Source organism: Typopeltis vanoorti, chromosome 3, assembly GCF_054136105.1.
Source record: "Typopeltis vanoorti isolate ZY-2024b chromosome 3, IOZ_Tvanoo_1.0, whole genome shotgun sequence".
Taxonomy (NCBI): Eukaryota; Metazoa; Arthropoda; class Arachnida; order Uropygi; family Thelyphonidae; genus Typopeltis; species Typopeltis vanoorti.
The window spans coordinates 88,728,450-88,748,847 of NC_143551.1; the positions used below are offsets into that span (position 1 = coordinate 88,728,450).

Genomic DNA, 20,398 nt, shown 5'->3' on the forward strand with positions numbered 1-20,398 from the left:
ACCCATTTAAACAACTGCAGATCAATATGTGCATAAAGTTAAATTTCATGAGATAGTCTTGCATTAGAAAGTAGTCAATTATTTGCAGTATACTGTCCGGAGATATGATAGTAGTGCATACCTAGAACGAATTCAGAGAAACGCTAAAGTTTAGTATTGACTATAATTATGTTTTGTGATGTAGTCCTAAGTAATATTTGCAGTATTTCGCAAAACTACCAATAAACAAATAATGAAAGGGACTGTGTAGTGTACAGTTATTTTCAAGGTCACTGCTGCAAATTTTTTGCGTCCTTCAACCGGATTAAATATTAATACTGATGGATGTACAGAAAATGTACTTGTAAGAGTGCCGGATCTCTTAAAAGTAAAAATTCTGAATGGTACGTTGCATTTAATGGAATATATATTTCGACAGTGGATTCTTTTATGACTTTATTTGCTGTATTCTTAGCCACTCTCATGAGAAGTTCCTGAAGCTGTCACAACACTTGACTCCTCTTAACGTAAAATAGTTTCCCTGTTCATAACAACATCTCTTATAAGTAATTGTCAAGTACTTTGGTAACTCGTTAAGCTTTCCTTTTCTTGTTTGTGAATAAAAACATTTATTCCAATGTTATGTTATCGATAGGTCTGAAATATTTCTAGGACACTTGTATTTTCTGCATATCAAATAAAAAATCATAGTGATGTTGAATATTTCTGAGTTTTGCTGGGAGCCTAAATGCAAACAACGTAAACATTCAAAACATTAAGCACAAATCAAAGTTCTGTCAATGTGTAATTCCCAACAAATGTTATTTTATGATTTTTGGTAATGAAAACTCCTCTTTATCTTTATAAGGAAAGTAAAACTATGCTTTCTTTTTTCGATATTTTATTCAAACGCTTAAAGAGTCACGATTTTTTTTGATTCATTCATTCACGATTGAATGAATCAATCCATACCCAAATCACGAATTCATTTTCATTTGGAAAGTCACATTTTTGCATAGAAAAAATATTATGGTTTAAGAAACAATTTTTAAAACTAAAAGAGAATATTGTAATATTATATTTGAATATGAAACAGTTAAGAAGCAAATATAATATCCCTTATTTTTAATTAAGCGAGAAGCAAAAGAAAATGCCACATTAGAACGAAACGAAATCATATCAATGCGTCCGTGCTATGAATAGTAACTTCACAAAACTGACTTCAACTAAACCCCACTCGTCTACGAGTGCTTTTGCTTATTGATGTGGAATGAAGTAGCTCGAGTACGTGATAGAAATGCCTTTAAACCGAAAAAAGCATAAAAAATATGATTTTTTCGCTGATGTTGTTTCTACATTAGACTTCTGAGATTCGTGTATGACCTTTCCAAGATCATATGATTTTCGGGAGTGTCGTAAAATCTCTGCTGTCCGATGTGGAAACTATCATTCAAGAGTCCAAAACGTCTACAGTGGTTCAATTTTGTAATCGGATACTGCATAAAAAAAGTTGCCGACTCTATTTTTACTGAAAAACCGGGTCATACATCATCCAAGGCAATCAACAGTGCAGAATACCCTGGTGGTAAGAACAATGGTCACGTCCATTGTTTATCGTAAAATAAGAATTCAGTTGGTCAGTAAATATATGATAGGATGTCTGGGGGAACATCGTATAGCTGAGTGCATGATCACGTGATATAATTGTCCAGAGTTTTTTCTCCTGTTAAGGACTTTGAACTTCCGTTATAGCTCCAAGTGATGAACACCGAACGCGTATGCAATACCTCCTATATTGCAACAAATTTATAGAACAGATCCCGTCTCTTTCTACACGATAATGTGCTATTCTTACTACCTTTGAAGATCAGAGTGGACAGTGGTCACTAACCAGAGACACTATCCGTAGCTATATGAAACTTCTAGGCGATGTTCTTTTCGAATATATTTAGGTGGTAGATGAATTTTATCACCCATTGCTTGACAGTTCTTATCCATGGCTTCAAAACATTCAGTATTTGATCACCAGAGAAAATATTCTGAATTATCTAACCATTAACTAATTATAATAAATGTTGTATAGGTTTTTTAACATTTCATACGTGGGATTAACATAAAAGATGTAACGCTATATGCACGATGATGATGATGGCGAAGAAAGATTGGTTCAAGTTATTTGACTCCCATTGTAACAAATTGATAGGGACCTTACTTAGACGAGAAGAAAGTGAAGATTTTTTTATGATCCATCATTCTCCAAATTTTTGAGTTGGCTCAAAATATTTGCCACCAATTCGTTAATCATGATGCCCGGAATACTTATGAAAAAGTAGACGATACTTGATTAATGTCCAGAAACTTATCAAAATGGTTTAATTTTTATTAATACAAATCAATCAATCTTCGTATCTTCTTAAATTGCATTAAAAAAAGTTCCACTTGGGTAAAATTCCCACGTGATTTGCTAATTATTTACACAAAACGTCACGTTCACACCATTCGACATCTTACAGGCGTTTACATCAATTCAGCTGTCAATCAAAAGTTAAGTTAATTAAACAATTCATTACGCGACCTTCCTCACCGCCCCCCCCTTTCCATACAGAACCACCCTCCCTTATATAAAAGCACTTCTGTAGGAAACTCACACGAAGAGATATTCGCTACTAAGTCAAACCAGAACATTTCGATGTCAGCGATTCCGTTTTATCGTCAAATCTCTGAGGTATCCTCGTAAAGAGCTGAACTTTAAAGTCACCGGAAAAGTGTTTACATTTTACTCCTCTCTTTGAGAGAACTTTAATTAAAACGAAAGGCTGTTATTGCAAATAGAAGGCGAACGTAGCCCAGTTTCATTAGCCGTGGAATAATGTAGTGGTGACGTCCGATAAAATAAGTGTGGGTGTAACCTTTTATGTTGCTTTACGGAGAAAGGTACGTTCTTAGAGTGCAAAGACGACCTTATTCCGACACGAAGGCTCGAGGAATAGTAAATGCTACGAGACTAATGACCTCTTAGAACTAATAGAGAACGCACCTAGATGAATGCAATAAGAAGCGACGAAATAAAGCCCTAAGATTCTGACAATTTGGAGTGTGTTACCGAAGTGAATTTAACTAAATTATAGACACTATGGAACTATCTAATTATGTTGTGTATCCAATTGGCCACTGAATGCTCTTAGCTGAAATGTATTAATTGGGTAGATAGCACGACATTTAGTGTGACAACATTCCGTGATGCGAAACATTTCTATGAAGCCAACTGACAATCAGTCTGTCTGTTACATCGCATCTCAATGCCCGGTGTGCTATGAACTGTTTCGGGATTGTTCTTGCAAAGTGTCGCCTACTTAGCATCCCTTTAGGGGAATTACTAATAATGGCCAATCACTCTTCCTTCGATTCATCCTGGATAGTTTGGTAGTAAGGTTGATGTCGCAGTTTCCAGACTACCCTTATAAGTAGACCTTGCAACCTGCAGGCGGCTGTGAGGTCTTCGCTGTTTGGATTAATCAGATAGGTAGAGACACCAATACGCAGAAATTCTAAATGAACAACGAAAAAATAAATAATCTGCAGTCTGTGACTTGATTTTTAGAATTAAATAAAAGAAAATCTAAATAAATAAAAATATTTTTATAATAAACTATTGAAAAGAGAAAAAGTTTTAAAAATATTATAGACTTTGGTTTTTATTTAGAATATAATAAAACACCATTTTATTTTTTATATACTGAAATATTTAATAATATCAATGTGAAGATTGAATTTAAGATTACGACTCTGGACCACCATACCTTTGGAGGGTAATGGATGGCAATGCTGTAGCCAATGAAGTTCTAACTGAGGCTCGGCTATTGCTGTTACCCTCCTGCCATGATCAGAGCTTTAATAATTTAATAATATCTCATTGAATTTAAATTTATATGTTACGATTGTTGTAGGATATTCATATTACAATTGTTTTGTAGGATACTGAAAAGTTGTAGATGTACTATCCATTTAAATATATATCTAAAATGATACCTTATTAAATATATCATAAATTTATGATATATATATATATATATATATATATATATATATATATATATATATATATATATATATATATATATATATATATAATAAGGTATCATTTTGTTTTATATTTCGAAAAGTAAAACATACCTAACATTATTATTTAATAATAAATAAATATTGCATCTGTATATCCATTTAAACTGTATATATTTTATATTTTATATATATTATTTTTATTATTATATTATATTTTATTTATATTTTATATTTATTAATATTATTTTTATATACATATTACTACAACGAGCGAAAAGTCGCAGAGCCTATAGGAAATCAATGCCGTGTATGGAATTGTAGGTTATTTGATTATTTAATTTTAATTTAATTTAATGACATGCATAATTTTACTGAAATTGTAAGAATTAGTTATTTAACATCCTAACCTTATTATAAGGTATTGTTACGTTTAGTATCTTTTACACAACACCACTTAGAACATCGTAAACACCATTGAAAACAGATTCACTATAGGGAACTACACACAAACTCTTCATGGATTGTCAGTAAAGCAGATAATGTCACGCCTTTTGATAAAAATACAAAGCTTGTTTGACGTCATACTTCCCTAAAAGAAATTGCTGGTATATTGGCGTTAGTGCAGATATAAGACCTATGGTTAAGAATCCAATCTGTGAACGGTAATATATTTGATTTGCTTTCAAAGACAGTGGATATAAATCACGTCTAAATTAAGTTCGGAAGAGAGTTCTCAGCTAATCATGAGAAATTGGTCCAAATAATCATTTGCGTGTTCAAAGGTTAATCTCACTTTGCTATTCCGTATGTAGATTAGGTTACGCCGTTATACAGACTCCCTGCTTCCTAGTTAATGGTCCAGGATGAAGAGGTGTGCCACGTACAGTGTGCACTGATTAATAGCATTAGGTTATGTTTTATTCCAAGTAGTTTAAGGTTTAGTAAGACATTTCGGATACTAAATGCTACGAGACATATTCAGCGCTAAGTTCATATATTTCCAAGGAATCAGATAGTGTAAAGATTCCGACGATTAATAAAAAATATTAATTCTTGCCTGAAAATATGATCTTCGGCCTAAGTCGCTTTCACATCCAAGCTTTAAAAATGCGATATCCGAAAGGTCCATAAACTGTATTTGTCTATAGTTAAACTTTTTTAAAGATGGTAAGGAATTATTCTTATCCTTTTGTTTTTCCAATAAAAAAGCTAAATTTGTATATATAAAGTCTTCAATCTTAAGAATATGTGAAAAATCTTATATATTTTTAAAGAAATTTTGATTTTTTACAAAATAGTGTAAATAATTCAAAAACACCTATTTATAGTAATGATGAATAATATTGATTTAGATCAGAATTATTCTTAATTATGATTGAATATAGGATCCAATACCCTTGGAGGGTAATGGATTGCAATGCTGTAGTCAATGAAGTTCTAACTGAGGCTCGGCTATTGCTGTTACTCTCCTGCCATGATCAGAGCTTTAATAATAGCTCAATAACACCTTATCCCTACACTGTCCTCTACAGATAACGGGGATTATGAAAAGCATTCTTGCTTCGCCCCTTTAAGCCAGTCCTTATAAGGACTTAATTATGATTAAGAATTATTCTTAATAATTATGATTATGATTAACGAAGGTCTGTCGATTGATTCATAATTATGATTAAGCCAGTCTTTATAAGGACTATAAGCACTAATTGTGATTATTTACGTTATGCTGCAAATATCAAAGCTTGTTTTTAGTCTGTTTATATTTATATCTAGTTGAGTCAAGATTAATTATAAGCACTAATTATGATTATTTACGTTATACTGCAAATATCAAAGCTTGTTTATATCTAGTTGAGTCAAGATTAATTAAATTTAAGTGAAGATTGAATTAAAAACAAGCAATAAAATATTTTTCATTTGTTGACAACTGCGAGATCAGTGGATAATAATATGATTCCGAATATTTACTATTTCGCTTATTATATTTCAAGTAGCATTTCAATGATTGATTTAAACCATATTCATTATCCCGACATTTCATTCTCTAAAATTTTAAAAGTGCAGAAGTCACCGAATTACCAGTTACTAACACATACACACACACACACACACGCACGCTCGCGCGAGATGTTTGACGTTTCCAAATGTCTAGAGAAATCCACAGAGGGAAGGTTTCTAGCTTGCATTTTGATAACCAGATTTCTTCTTTAAGATTCGGTATGGTTATAAAGCGTCCTCGGACAAATCGAATTAAGAATTTCCTTCTGCGATGTCAGACCTTCGTGAAATTACGAAGTTCTCACCCGTTATCCGATGAAACAGTTTCCGCAACACGTCCTAGTGTCAACAGAGGCATTCTGAACGCAGACAGTGGTGCAGGCTTCTTATCGTCTCCTAACCCCCCCCCCCTTCTCTGTTCCCCCACTCATCATTCTGGCAGTAAATGAGATAGATATCTCCCCTCGCGCTCGCCTCCCTAATCCAACCGATACTGAGTGAGTGCTTAATTATCACTTGCCGAAAGAGGTCTCTAAGTGATCGTAAGTCGCGTGGAACATTCACAAGTTTGTGTCCCTTATCGGAATTATCACCAAAATGGGATCTTGGCGGCTAGATCATATCTTTAAATATTTTACGTTTGTCACAGTAAGTGGTAATTGGGAAGACAGACGGACACCAGACGCGGTGATATTGACACCGGATGTAGAGTATCAATCAACTTCCTTTTAGTGAGGTACATAAATAAAGTAAGAGATGCGCTTGCACATAGGGGTGTTCAATGAAAACACAGCTGAGTAAACACTAACGTATTGTTTGCAATACCTAATTTTTATTTCGTTTAGATGCCCAGTAGTATTGTTGGGTTCACATAAATGAATTTGGAATTAATATCCCAAATTTGTGTAACGGATCTCTCTCTCTCTCTCTCTCTCCAGTTTTAAGCACAGGAACTTCTATACGGAAATCCCCTTTTAATACCCCCTTTCAAATAATTATGAATCTCCATGACACGCGGTGATAGAGCTTAAATTAGAACGCCTTCAGTAGGAAGTTTAATTAAGGGTTGGTGTTTGTCTTCTAGGTCATGTGACCTCTTTCCGTTCGGCCGGAGTCCATTGTGAAGTGGATGCGTTACCGAAAACTCCTGCGGTTGAAAATAAACAGAACAAAATACAACTTCTCTCTCTCTCTCTCATTTCTATCTTCTTCATCCTTTATTATTCTCTATATTTATTTACTTCTCTATGCTTTTTTTTCTTTATTTATATTTCTTTTCCTTTTTCTCTTTTTTTCTTCTTCTTTTTTTTTTTTGTATTTTCATTCTTTTATCCCTTTCAATATTCTTTTTATCTTCTTCTTTCTATTTTCATGTATTTTTACACTTTCTTTCCTTTACTCTTCCTGTATGTCTTACACTTTATCTTTCTGATGCCGCTTTATGATTATCTGTGTATATTTTTGCATTAGGTTGTTGGATCGTTGCATTCTGCACACGCTTAGCTTTCCTTTCCGAGTTTAAATCTGTATCATCTCCGTCTAGCACAAAATCACTTTCTTGTCCGAATGCGCAGAATGCTCCCCAGATTTCCCTGGATGTTTTCCATACAAAAGCAAATGGACCACCCGGTTTTGAATAGTTTCACATAAGCATTTGTCATTTATTGGAACGATCTCATTAATTCCACTCGCACTTCTCTCCACTTGCCATCTTCGTCCTAACAGATACTTCTACATTCATCATTGTGTGTCTCACTGCCAAATGCTTTGTAGCAGTTTTTTCTTTCGAAACAGTATCGAAGTTTTTTTTTTCCCTATCGAAGATAAACTTCGGGTACCACCTGATCCTTTTACCTTGAATAGACTTTCAAATGATTTCCTTTTCATGTTTCTTTTTTTTTTCCTCTCCACAATTGCTCGCACGCAATTTTATTTCGTCACAGACAGCATTACCGTAATTAATTCATTACACTACCGTCTATAAAATGTTGAGTAATGTTTTGTCAACAATCTTTCTCTAAATAGTTGATTTGTCAGCGTGACAGTGACGCATCACTAACTGATGGTGTTTGTCTCTAAATAGCAACACTAACGGAAGCAAAATTCTCTCTTTAAAACCAACTATGTTGGCAAATAATTGTGTGTATAATTCAGCATGTATTTTATTGTAAGCTAACGATGTCGTTGATACATAGGCAACCTAAGTGTGTGTGTGTGTGTGTGTGTGTGTGTGTGTGTGTGTGTGTGTGTGTGTGTGTGTGTGTGTGTGTGTGTGTGTGTGTGTGTGTGTGTGTGTGTGTGTGTTAAAATCGCACACAAAAAAGCGTATACTCTTCCGCCCTTTTTCCGATATTGCATCCATTTGATGCCATTGTAATGTACCCCAAAGAGAGGACTGACACCATCTGTCTTCTTTTCTACCTCTTGAATAGATGCTCAACGAAAATCCCACCCGCTATATTACGAACAATGGGTTGCATACCTTCTCTGATCATTTGCCGGAAAGAAATTCGAAAAAATATTATTGGTCTGGATACCGATGAGGCTCCTCGTCGAAATGAAATCTTACCGTATGTGATTATAATTTGTATACGAGAATGAATCGTGTATCTAGTATACAAGTTGTCCTACCTGGCATCTACTCAACAGCATAAAAGGAGGTATTTTATTCCAACCTAACTCTGATAAAAGAGATAAAAGTCAGCCATCAAATTATTGTCCCAGTGTCCTTACCTCAATCTTCTCGAAAACAAGGGAGAAGGTCATCAATAACCAACTTCTTCACTACATGAAAAAACGTTGGCTGTTAATTATTACAAATATGAATATTGCCAATCTTGTTCCACAGCAAATCTCCTAACCTGACTTATCTAGCGTTGGATATTGACCACGGAAAAATTTACAGAAACTATTTTGGGTGCTCTTGACATTTGGAGAACATCTGATCAAATCTACCAGAGTGGACTCTTTATCAAACTATTAGTTTGCCTTCAGCCCTTTACAAGTAAGTTGTTAAATTCCTTTCGATTTGTTCACTGCCTTATAATAGATAGTTTCTCTAGTCAGATTTTCTATCCATGCTGGAGTATCCAAGGACACTGTACCTTTTTACCCACGCTCTTCCTCATGTATAGTAGCGACTTTCTCTCCCTGACCTCAAAAAATTCATTACTGATTACCAACGATAGTCGACCTTAGTAAATTCTCTGAATTGACGATACCCACTGCTTGGAAAGGCCTGAGTTCGATCCTCGTCTACCACGCGGCGAACTGCTTTAAGGAGTTTTCATTTAAAAATAAATTTATCGGTCTTATACTGTGGTGGTCGTTGCGCTGACAATACAGTCCAAGTGATCAGAAGAACAAATGCAATTTACAACAAAATACAACAGCCTCATAGCTTTAATTGCTTCGACCGTAGTTCCAAACAACGACAAGGCGATGACATCTACACTGCATTTATTGATTGGTATTTTTATATAGTCTGGAAACCCTGCTTTACAGACCAAACATGGAATATTTTAAACTCACTTCACTTCTCCAATAAATCTCTCTCTCTCTCTCTCTCTCTCTCTCTCTCTCTCTCTCTTCATCCAGTGGAAAGATGCTCATCTAGTGAATTTCATTTTCAATCTCCAGTCATAATCACATAAAACTCTCCAAGAATGCACAACTCTATCCAGAAAAGGATAATCTTCTTAATGCGTTATCCCTTTATATTCTCATCCAAACTCCCTGCAAACACTTTCTCACAGGGGACTCTGTTTCTGCGTTGTGTTTTCTAGAAGTATTTTCAAGGAAGAGTCTCGACCGGAAATGAAAGAATGGCCACCATCAACTCCCACTTCAAAGACTACAACCTCTACTTCAAGAAATACATTAAACAATTTTTTTTCTAACTCCTTGTCTACGTAAGGAATTATTGTATGATAGGTTTGAGCCAATATCAGTAATTCAAGATAACTTTCCTTCTATTAAGTGGAATTATTTGAGTGATTTTTTGTTAACAGAAATTATGTATAATTTTCTCTTACAAAATTTTGTAATTCAATGACAGTTACGCAGTTGGCATTAAATATAAATGACGAGATTTGAAAACTAACGAATGGTATAAACATTATATTCGTTCAACCGAAGATAAACAAGAGATTGTCATTGATAGAAACGACACGTGATTAAAAAAATAAATTAAATATCCAAAGAGAGAACTGTTTCACAAGGAATGGCCATGCTTGAAATAATTTGTTGAAAGATTTTGTTTTCCCCACTAATAATGAACTTTACGAGTGGATTCATTCATGACCTTCAAAGCAAGAAAAATATACTGTAATTTCATAAGACAATATAAACTGCTGTTAGATGATTTTGTTTCTTAGTCATCCCTAATGTTCTTGCTAAAATGACCAAGAAAGCACTAAGTGTTTTAAAAAGAATATTTCCTTCAAATCTCTAAAAACAAACAAAAAAAATGCACTTAGTTGGGTTTAACGTACTTGATTATCACCGACCAGACTCTTCGACGCGAGCACGATGCGCTAATAGTTGAGGTGGTTCTGGGAGTTCATTTTTATAATGCAGCTGTAATATTATGATGTGGACTGTATAAAATCACGTCCTATGTTTTCAGTTTTTAGTATATGTTTTACACTATTTATAGGTTGTTTATTAAATAAACTTATTTCTGAAAAAAACTAAATATATTTTATAATTTACATAATAAGTAAAAAAAAATTAAATCTTCTCACGCCTTTTGATCTCCAAAGAGAGTTGATGAGGTTGTTTCACCCCTATCTAACGTTTGGAGACTGAGGAGTAGTCGATCTTCACCATTGCCAATCTGAGATGGCTGGCCCAAGGATATCAATGCCTTTAAACGGTATCAGGTGAGAGGAGTATAGTAGACAACTCCCACCATCTCGGGATTCCTAACTCTAACACAATATGTTATTCTTTGAAACGGTGTGGGTTCTATGATCTATTTTCTTGAGCTGCGGGGATGAAAATTCCGAGCTTATCGTGGAGTGAAGGGAACACTTCTCTGTCTTAGAGATCAACTAACCCGGAGAACCGATCAAAGAAACGCTTAAACGTTTCCTCTAATCGGCGACTAGAATCGAACTTACAACGGTATTCCTTCGGGTGACCTAGCGCTATGGATGCATACGTCATTTACACAGGCTTTACATAATAAGTGAAAATAACTTAAATTCGAGTTAACCTTAAAAAATGTGAAGTTATATTAGGTAGCATTTGCTTCAAATCCCTGCCTTAAACCTGCTTGCTCCTATTACTGATTTTTGATCTAGTTTAGTTAAAAATAAATAAACAAAAAACGTCATATGTGAAATACCACAAAACGAATTCCATTCTGTTTCCACTTGTCATATTAAATTCAGTTTAGTAATATATTTCGAAACAACTACGCTCACAAGTAGTCAGAATATCCAAGGATAAAGAAACCAAAATTAGTTAAAATATCTACGAATACACATATTTAAATCTTTAAATTAATCATTAAAGAAATTTGCAATTTTAAAATAAAAGGATTGGTGAATACCGAAACGCTTTGTGGACTCTTCTGAACATCAGTTTCTTCTCGTTAGAGGACACTGGTTGACTCCCCCCCCCCCCCAAAAAAAAATACTGAATAACTAGCTTAGAAAATGAGTCCAGTAATCGTATGGAAGACAAATCCCGAATGTTGAGTTGAGTAAAATATTAATTCCAATAGAATTTTTATTGCTTTCAAAATTCTGTTTTCCGTTAGCTTGATTAATAGACGAGAATTAATATATATTTTTTTAAATTTTCATTTTAGAGTGAAACAAGACTGCAAATTATCCAGAAACATTTAACAATAAATAAAGATCAAAACTTTCCTAAGATATGAGATGATGCATGGAGTTGTTACGGGACATTAATTTTGAGCTCCTTTACTCTGTTACACGAACCTTTCCACACTTTATGGGTGTTGGCGATCCGAACAGTAGGAAACAACAACAATGATAGCCGCATACTAAAAAAGGAATTATGGGAGAAATACGTAACAACGTAAAAAAGGGTTCTTCCATTTTGTTGATTGATATCTTTTCTGCACTTCTTACAAACAACCTTAAACTTTTAACTAAGACAATTAACCAGTTTCTTGTGTGGTCAAGAGCTTAAGAAGAAGAAGTCTCCAATTCTCTTCCTGCTAAGTTCTTCCAGATCAAACTTACCTGTAGGATGTGATCCGGATTACGAGGAGAAAATAAGAAAAGCTTATTAAGACTCAGCAGAAGCTTCAGTTAATCTTTCTGCATGACAGACATATAAGAGCAATCCATCAGCGTAATGGAAGGCTTAGAGGGAAGAGACGGGATGTCATATGGTCCACTGCCCATCCGTAACTAGGACTCTTTGAATGACGTAAACTGGTGACAAATTTGTGTGTTTTTCCTGCGCAATATTCATTCAAAATTCACATAAAAACGTAATTAAGTGAAGCTTTGTATAGCAGCGCCTTCTGTCGTCGCAATTTTAAAATTTGTTTGCATTTATCCACTGATTTATTCTTTTCCTGGTACTCTATGAAGAACATCATGATAACAGCCTTCAGTTCTTCTTGAAAAAGAATAAATTGTATAATAGATTTCATTAAAAAAAACAAAATAAATTTAAACAATTCGTTTTCACTAGAAATTATAGCGTCTGATTTATGAATGACTAATACTGAGTATGAAAGCCTCCAATGATCATGACATTGGTGTCATCTGCAGGTGTATTATTTTAAAGATTTCTTCAGCGATGATACCATTGTTTAACTTTTTTCCATTACTTGATACTGACTCAGAGAGATTACCGTTGTCATCAACAATCATTTCACCTTTGTTTAAATTTCTCCAATAATCATTTTATGCTATTGTTTAAATTTTTCCAACAACTATCCTTCCATTGTAAGAGCCTCTGTAGCTCGGTACAGAAGAAGCTGTTTGGTTGAAAAAACTTCGGATTGAATCCCGTATAGGAAGCAAAGAATATTTATCAGAGTTTTTCGAATGGTTGTATGAGTTAGCCGGTCTCATACGGAAATTCGGGTTTTTTCGTCCTTCAACCAGACTAAACCAGCCAGTAGAACACGCAATGTATAGTCAAAAGGATATTTAAAGGCATATGATTAACCACCTTATCGTTGAATTACGGTTACGAAGTCCAAGGATACATGGAAGACCATGGTCGCTTAAGTGACTCTTGGAACCACTGATGATGATTATTCCATTGTTTAATTTTTTCCGACTATCATTTCCCCATTTTAGTAGCCCCAACTATAATTCCATTGTTGTACTTTCCTCAACTTTCATTCCATTGTTTAAATTATTCAAACAACTACCATTCTGTTGTTTTAATCGCTGAAACTATGATTTCATAGTTTTTATTTTTCCAACTATGATTCCATTGTTTAAATTGTTCAACTACTATTATTCCATTATTGTAATCTCTCCAACTATCATGCCACTGTTTTAGTTATCCCAACAATTATTTTATTATTTAAATTAAGGGGATATTAGATCCCACATTGTTTTAAAACTGAATAAGAAACTCAAAGATCGGAATCAAAGAGTTTCATGCCGAATATAGTAACTATAAAAGATATGAAACTCTTTGATTCCGATCTTGAGTTTCTTATTGGGTTTTGAAACAATGTGGGATTTAATATCCCCTTAATTTAAATAATGTTTACATCGCCGAAATGAAGCCTATTGGCTCTTTATTTTAAATAAATTATTTTATTGTTTAAATTGCTCCAACAATCATCCCATTGTTTAAATTACTCCAACTATCACGCCAGTGGCGCACCCAGAGAGAGGGCCAAGGGGTCTTGCCCCCCCCCCCTCCAAAGAAAAAGGAAAAAAACACTAGAAAATTTTCCAAAACTCTTTTCCTAATTAAAATTTTTTTTATTATTTATATTGTGTCGTGTCTTCTATTTCTACACTACTTATGAATTAGCGATCGTTGCAGATGCTCAGTCATAGGTCGTATGCGATGCTTAGTGTGTATTCTCAAATCGTCTACTCAACTCAGGCCTCCCCCCAAGACTAAATCCTGAGTGCGCTACTGTATCAAGCTATTGGTAAAGTCCACTTCCTTGATCATTGTTAAATGATAATTATGCTGTTATCCAAGTCTAAAAAATCATTTATGCACAGAAAATTATTTAATGATTAATATGGAGAAACTATCTTTGCAGTACCGTCTCTTAATTCAAACGTAGTTAATGATTTTATTTTTGCATCCTATTCAAAAATTAGTTCCTATTAATTTTCTAGAGCATTGAGATTCCCCAGCTGTTAAGTTGTTTACAATAGATAACCAGATGGGGGATATCGCTCTGTATATGAGTATGTTCGTGAGTGTGTTGTGTTTGGACTTTGTGTGTGAACTTCCCAGACATACTTATCAAGAATTCCCTCTCCTATCCACTGGTAATAATTTCTACCCCCTCAGGTATATCAAACTCTACCAAACATGCCTAATGATACGAAAAGCAAAGTCACATCTTTTCAGTTTCCTGTCAACAACGACAGTGCGCATGCGTGACTATTCGCCGGGTGCATACAGGAGCATCCAGTCGAAGAGAGAGAAAAGACGCTGAGTGTGTGTATGTACCACTCCTGAGCTTCCGCGTGTGTGTGTGTGTGTGTGCAAACGGAGGTTCCCCCCTTTTTGCATCAGTATGACACTCTTTAAGATTATTTTGAACGGTTCGGACAAATGTCGGATTTTTCTTCGAACTCCTTCACTCCACGAAATAATGGCGGTTTGTGTTAATTGAAGGGATGCTTACGAGATGCCGTAGTAACAAGGTCGCGCGTTCAAAAGGGGGGCGAGCAACGCTAGAGCTACTAGTTGCACTGCCTGCCTTCACAATTCAAGGAAACCCTTTTAATGAGACTGCTATGTGTAAGTTGGAAGGTCTAATTATTTTTTACTTCGGATAGAGTCGCACAGATCCTGCAAAACTGGCTTAGAAACATGTTGCTATAACAACCACACCACTGAATATTGCGACCAGCGGTTTATTTGTAACCAGAAGGTGCTGCAATGAAGAAATCCGCTATCCTAATACGATCTGACTTTGTGAAATGGGTGTCGAAAAAACACCTACACGTGATTTCCTTAATACTTCTTATCATCACTCCAGCAACAGTCAAGACGAAATCTTATCATTTAAAGTCCGACGGAGAGTTGATCTTTGGTGGTCTATTTCCCATGCACGAAGCCGGAGAAGGAACGGGTCAATGTGGGCCAATTAAAGAAGAAAAAGGTATTCAACGTATGGAAGCAATGATGTTCGCAGTGGACCGTATCAACAGAGACACCATCAACCTCCTTCCCAATGTGACACTGGGAAGCTTCATCTTAGATACATGTTCGAGGGACACTTATGCGTTAGAACAAAGCATGGAATTTGTCAAAGCATCTCTAACTACTATGGATAATTCGGAATATCGTTGTCAAGATGGAAAAGCCCCTATTTATACTCCCAGAAAACCCGTGGTTGGTGTCATTGGTTCATCTTCTAGTTCCGAGTCTATCATGGTAGCCAATATACTTCGACTTTTTCGGGTAGGTGGTATTTTTATGATGTATTTAATTCACGAAAGGCAATCGATAACATTAAAATCCTGTTATTCTGAAATACATTCACTGAATGAAAGTTACGCGATTGATAGTTGATCCAGTAATAATTGATTTATCTCATCAGTATCTGGTTTAAGTAAATAACAAACGGTTGATTTTAACTCGAATTTTTAATTATGTGTCGTAACTTCATCTTATGAAAAGAAAATTCCAAAACCACTAATACACTTCAACTGTTTGAGTTGAAGTGTATTAGTGGTTTATTAGCTTTAAATAATTCTTTGTTATTGAAAAGAGTTAGAGAAAATATTTTATTAAAAAAAAAAAAGAATTGATATCGTCTGTTGGCTTTCATTCTATTGATTGTTTATTAACAATGAAAAAAATAATCTAACTACTATATTCTATTCTATTTCGCACGTCTGTTTCGTTCTACTGGTTGTTTCGCAACAATGGAAAAAATCTAATAATGACAATACCGTATTTTATGCATGCTTGATCTCGGAAATATTTAGTATCATTTGCCTTTTTGTTTCCTCTCACGGTTGTCCCGATGTATATTAGGAGCGTGACATAAATCACCCTCAATATATTCATCGTTCGTTTTGTTCTATATTGTGCAATCGGATATTTTTATCTTGAATATAATTCAAGACGCTCTTATTACTCGTGTTAAACATTGTATTTCATATAAATTAGTTTTCATCGGTTGCTCATTTCAGGTTTGAATAATACCGTGTACGTGGATATGTCGAAATACAAGTAGTTATGCATCATGACGTTTACATGATGATAAGCTTACTTATCTACTTTACACGTGATGACAATAAGGATCGCTTTTGCTGAGAAAACAAAACAAAAAGAAAAAAATGATGGTAGAAGTGTGTTTAAACACTTTTTTTTTATTTGCAGACGTTATTTGCACTGTAGACGTTATTATTACGAAGTATTATCATACTGTTATTATACTAATAATAGCACATATTCAACAGTAAACGGCTAGAATACTAAGATTACTTATTAATGTGTTCATATTACTACATTCCTATTACGTAACAAAGCAAACTATCTCCGTAAATATTTCTGAAATACATAACAGATAAACAACAATATGTATTTTGGAAATCATTTTCGTGTTTGCTTTCTTAGCTACATGAAGCTAAGAAATAGCTTCACGTATTTCTTGAAACTACATCGAGTAGGCTTCCTCGCCCACTGTGGTGATACTATTCAATGAATGGTTTGCTGTGGAGTTTCCTGCGTAGGCTGCATGTTTTCTGTTGTGTTTTACGTGTAAATTGTAGATAATGAAACAGCAATTCTAACTCTGTCATTTCTAATCTCTGTGGAGAGTAGATGCAGACTGTGTGTTTGTTCGAAAATAGACGCAGTATTCAAAATATAACTAATAAAATGTTCTTGATAAGTAGTCTGGTGGGTCAGAATATATGTGGTTCAAAATTCAAGAGTTCTGGATTAAAGATTTCGCATTTGTAGAAATTTTAGCATTCATAAAAGAAAGGCTTTTATGAATGCTAAGTTTTGCTTAATATTTTAAGTTTTCTGCTGGCAACTTTTATCGAGGATCTTTTCACTTCAGATTCCTGAATGAGATTGTCTCCAAATTCCTGCCTAATTCCATGTGGAGGGAGGAGAAGACATTCTGCAATTATGGGGGCTTCAATGAGTATATAACCAGAAGGAGCTGATCGGACCGGAAAGAGATGATTCGTTTTAATAGTTTGATAGAGAAAAAAGTATATGAAAAAGGAGGAAAGATACTCTATCGTAGAAAAATATCCTGATATTAAATTTAAAAAAAAAAAAACAGTTGCACACAAATGAAATAATTGGACTCTTTCCTTTTGATTCTCCAAGCGGGTTCTATCTGCGAAGATCCCATAAACTCAACATAGTTAAACAGCAATTAGTATAATTGAAACATAGCAGAATATTTCACTGTAAGAAACGACATTTGAATGTTCGTTAAATTGCATATTTTCTCCTCAATCTATTCTCTTTGTATTTCTTACGAAAAACGCTCCCAAAATAATTATTTAGTAATTCAAAGCAAGAGTCCTAGGGATTTGTTTGTGCAACGTACAGGTTGATATTCAGAAAAGGAAAAAAAAATGTTGAATACGCGAGCATCCCAACAAGTGTTATTAATTTTTTTTATTCAACAGAGCAACCTGCAAACTCTAATGACGTCGTCTAGGTCTTTTAAGTCCCGTTGGATAAGTGCGTAGAGTTCTATTCTTTTGTTGGCGGTTTATTGTCATTGTGCAAACGAGAGCAGCGACGTGGTGTCAATTTTAATTTTATCAAATCTAATAAAATCCGGGGTCTGATTGTGTGTTTTCTAGCTTTTTTTTTTTTTTTTTCATTTTTATAGTGAAAGGCTAGCTATTAATTTTCTTATTTGTAAAGAATAGAACGATTGTAAAGCACATTTTAAAAGATAGAAAATAACAAACAATCTTAACAATCTGTTTTTTCGAATGCCTTCGATAAACAGAATTGTTTTATTGTTGTGCATGCGGGAATTCAGTCCATTGTCGTTTTTTTTTTTTTTTACCAATAGTGCATTCAGCTTTCGTGACGTCATAAATGTCGTCTGCTTTAAGAGAAACTGTAGAAGGTTAAAACAAACAACAATAATTCCCTTTAGATTATTCAGATATTGTATTTTTATATAGTCATGTAATGTCAAAAAAAAAAAAAAAAAAAGATTACTAGTCATAGAAAGATTATAATCGAACCTAAAAACAGGCTCGTGTGTATAACCTTTGACATTATTAAAAATCAAAGATTTACGTTTGACGCAAGAATTAAATATTCTTATAGACGTTATTTATATTAAATCAAAGATGGAATAGCAGTATTGATATCGTGTTCTGTTATCGAATATCTGTAAATGAACTTATAACGATGTGTTGGTCAGCAAATATTTTAACGCGTCAAGAAAATATTGTCGACATGGCTACATCTCCAGTCAAAGCCACTTCTGAGTCATGTATATCATTCCTTTTTTTTTTTTTTCGATTTCCAAACACTCTGCCAACATTATACGAGGCGCATTGCCAATTTCTGATTTTTTTTTCGCAACCAATTCAAAAAGAAAAAAAAAAATACTCCATAGGCTCCGTGCTACATTGCTGTATATCTTAAGGCACCGTATCTGACAGAATTTCGCTACAAAAGTAATTGTTCTGGTCTGAGAGTTCCAGTTGTTTTAGCCAGTTTTTATTGTGATGTTCGAATGTGTTTCGTTTGTCACATAAACCCACGTCCATTTCAATCCTTTATAGCGTGTTGTGATTTAAATTGTTCAGCGCTGAAAAAAAAAAAATGCTGTGTTCCTCTTTACCCTTTTCTTCTTTTTTCTTGTTCATTTTATTTCTTCACACTGTAGAACTTCATTCTTACGTCAGCCATCCTTTCCTAGAAGATGTTATTCTTTTTTTTGGAAGAAGTCGATGAAATGTGATGTGTGATTTCATAGCTGCATATGCACAATGTTTTCATCAATTTTTTTTTTTGAAAAGCGCCTCCATTTCTTTACTTAGAAATAATAGTAAATGTCTACGTTTGAATTCTTTTATTTATTGTATCAACAATCGGAGGAAACTAGATATTACACAGATATTCCAACAATGATAGAAATTATTCGAGACTACAATAATTAGTTCGTTATTGTAATTAACATAGAACCGTTTTGGCTTAAATACTGTGGATAAGTCATTTATTGTTATCAATAGCACATTCTCTATCTTTGTGCTACTAAAATGATCTGACTAAAATCAAAATTGAGAAGAGCCAGCAAATTTAGTCACCATCTTAAATTATAAAACTGTCACGAAATATATTTAGTCATCTTAAATTTTATATATATATATAACTGTCATGAAATATTCCTGATTTCGAGGCCCTTATAAGGACTGGCTAAAGGGGCGAAGCAAGAATGCTTTTCATCTTCCCCGTTATCTGTAGAGGACAGTGTAGGGATAAGGTACTATTGAGCTATTAAAGCTCTGATCATGGCAGGACTGTAACAGCAATAGCCGTGCCTCAGATAGAACTTCATTGGCTACAGCACTGCCATCCATTACCCTCCAAGGGTAAAAAGAATCACCAATTCCTTTGATGACAATTTCTGGTGATTTCGAGGCCAAAACTTTTCCGTTCCTTTATTTATTTAATTTTAAATTAATAAATGGTGTTTTTCAAATTTTTATAAAATTTTAAAAATATTTCAAAAAATTTAATTTAGAAATAATTTTTGAAATTTAAATAACACTTTATAAATTTCTATATATTATTTATTACAATTTTCTAAATTTTTGATGTTCCAAAAAAAATCTCATAATTTGCTTTGCTTATGCAATTATTGCTGTGTTCTTACATAGGAAACAGTATATCCACTGATCATTAAATTAGATTTCACCGATATAATAATTGCTGATGGCAATTCTCTTGCACATTTTCGTATCCTTGAAAAGCAAAAGTTAGAATTTCGAGAAAGCAGTCCAAGACACTTATGAATATGTAAGATGATATTTTCATCGTCATAGACTAGATGTTTGTTGCATCAGCTGTAATAAGCAATTACCAAGTGAAGGAAAGAAAGAGAAAAGGCTGTTAAGAAAATTGCATCTCTAGCGCATAGTTGGTTCACTGACTACGTACGTCCTTTACATACGGACACAAGTTTCGAACTATGTTATTCCTCGATGAT

The 20,398-nt window shown here is 34.1% G+C and overlaps 1 pseudogene; it reads left to right on the top strand.

The window, feature by feature from the left end:
• Nucleotides 1-15,288: 15,288 nt before the first annotated feature.
• LOC150108363 (metabotropic glutamate receptor 3 pseudogene) lies at nucleotides 15,289-20,204 on the top strand (annotated as a pseudogene).
• Nucleotides 20,205-20,398: the final 194 nt, after the last annotated feature.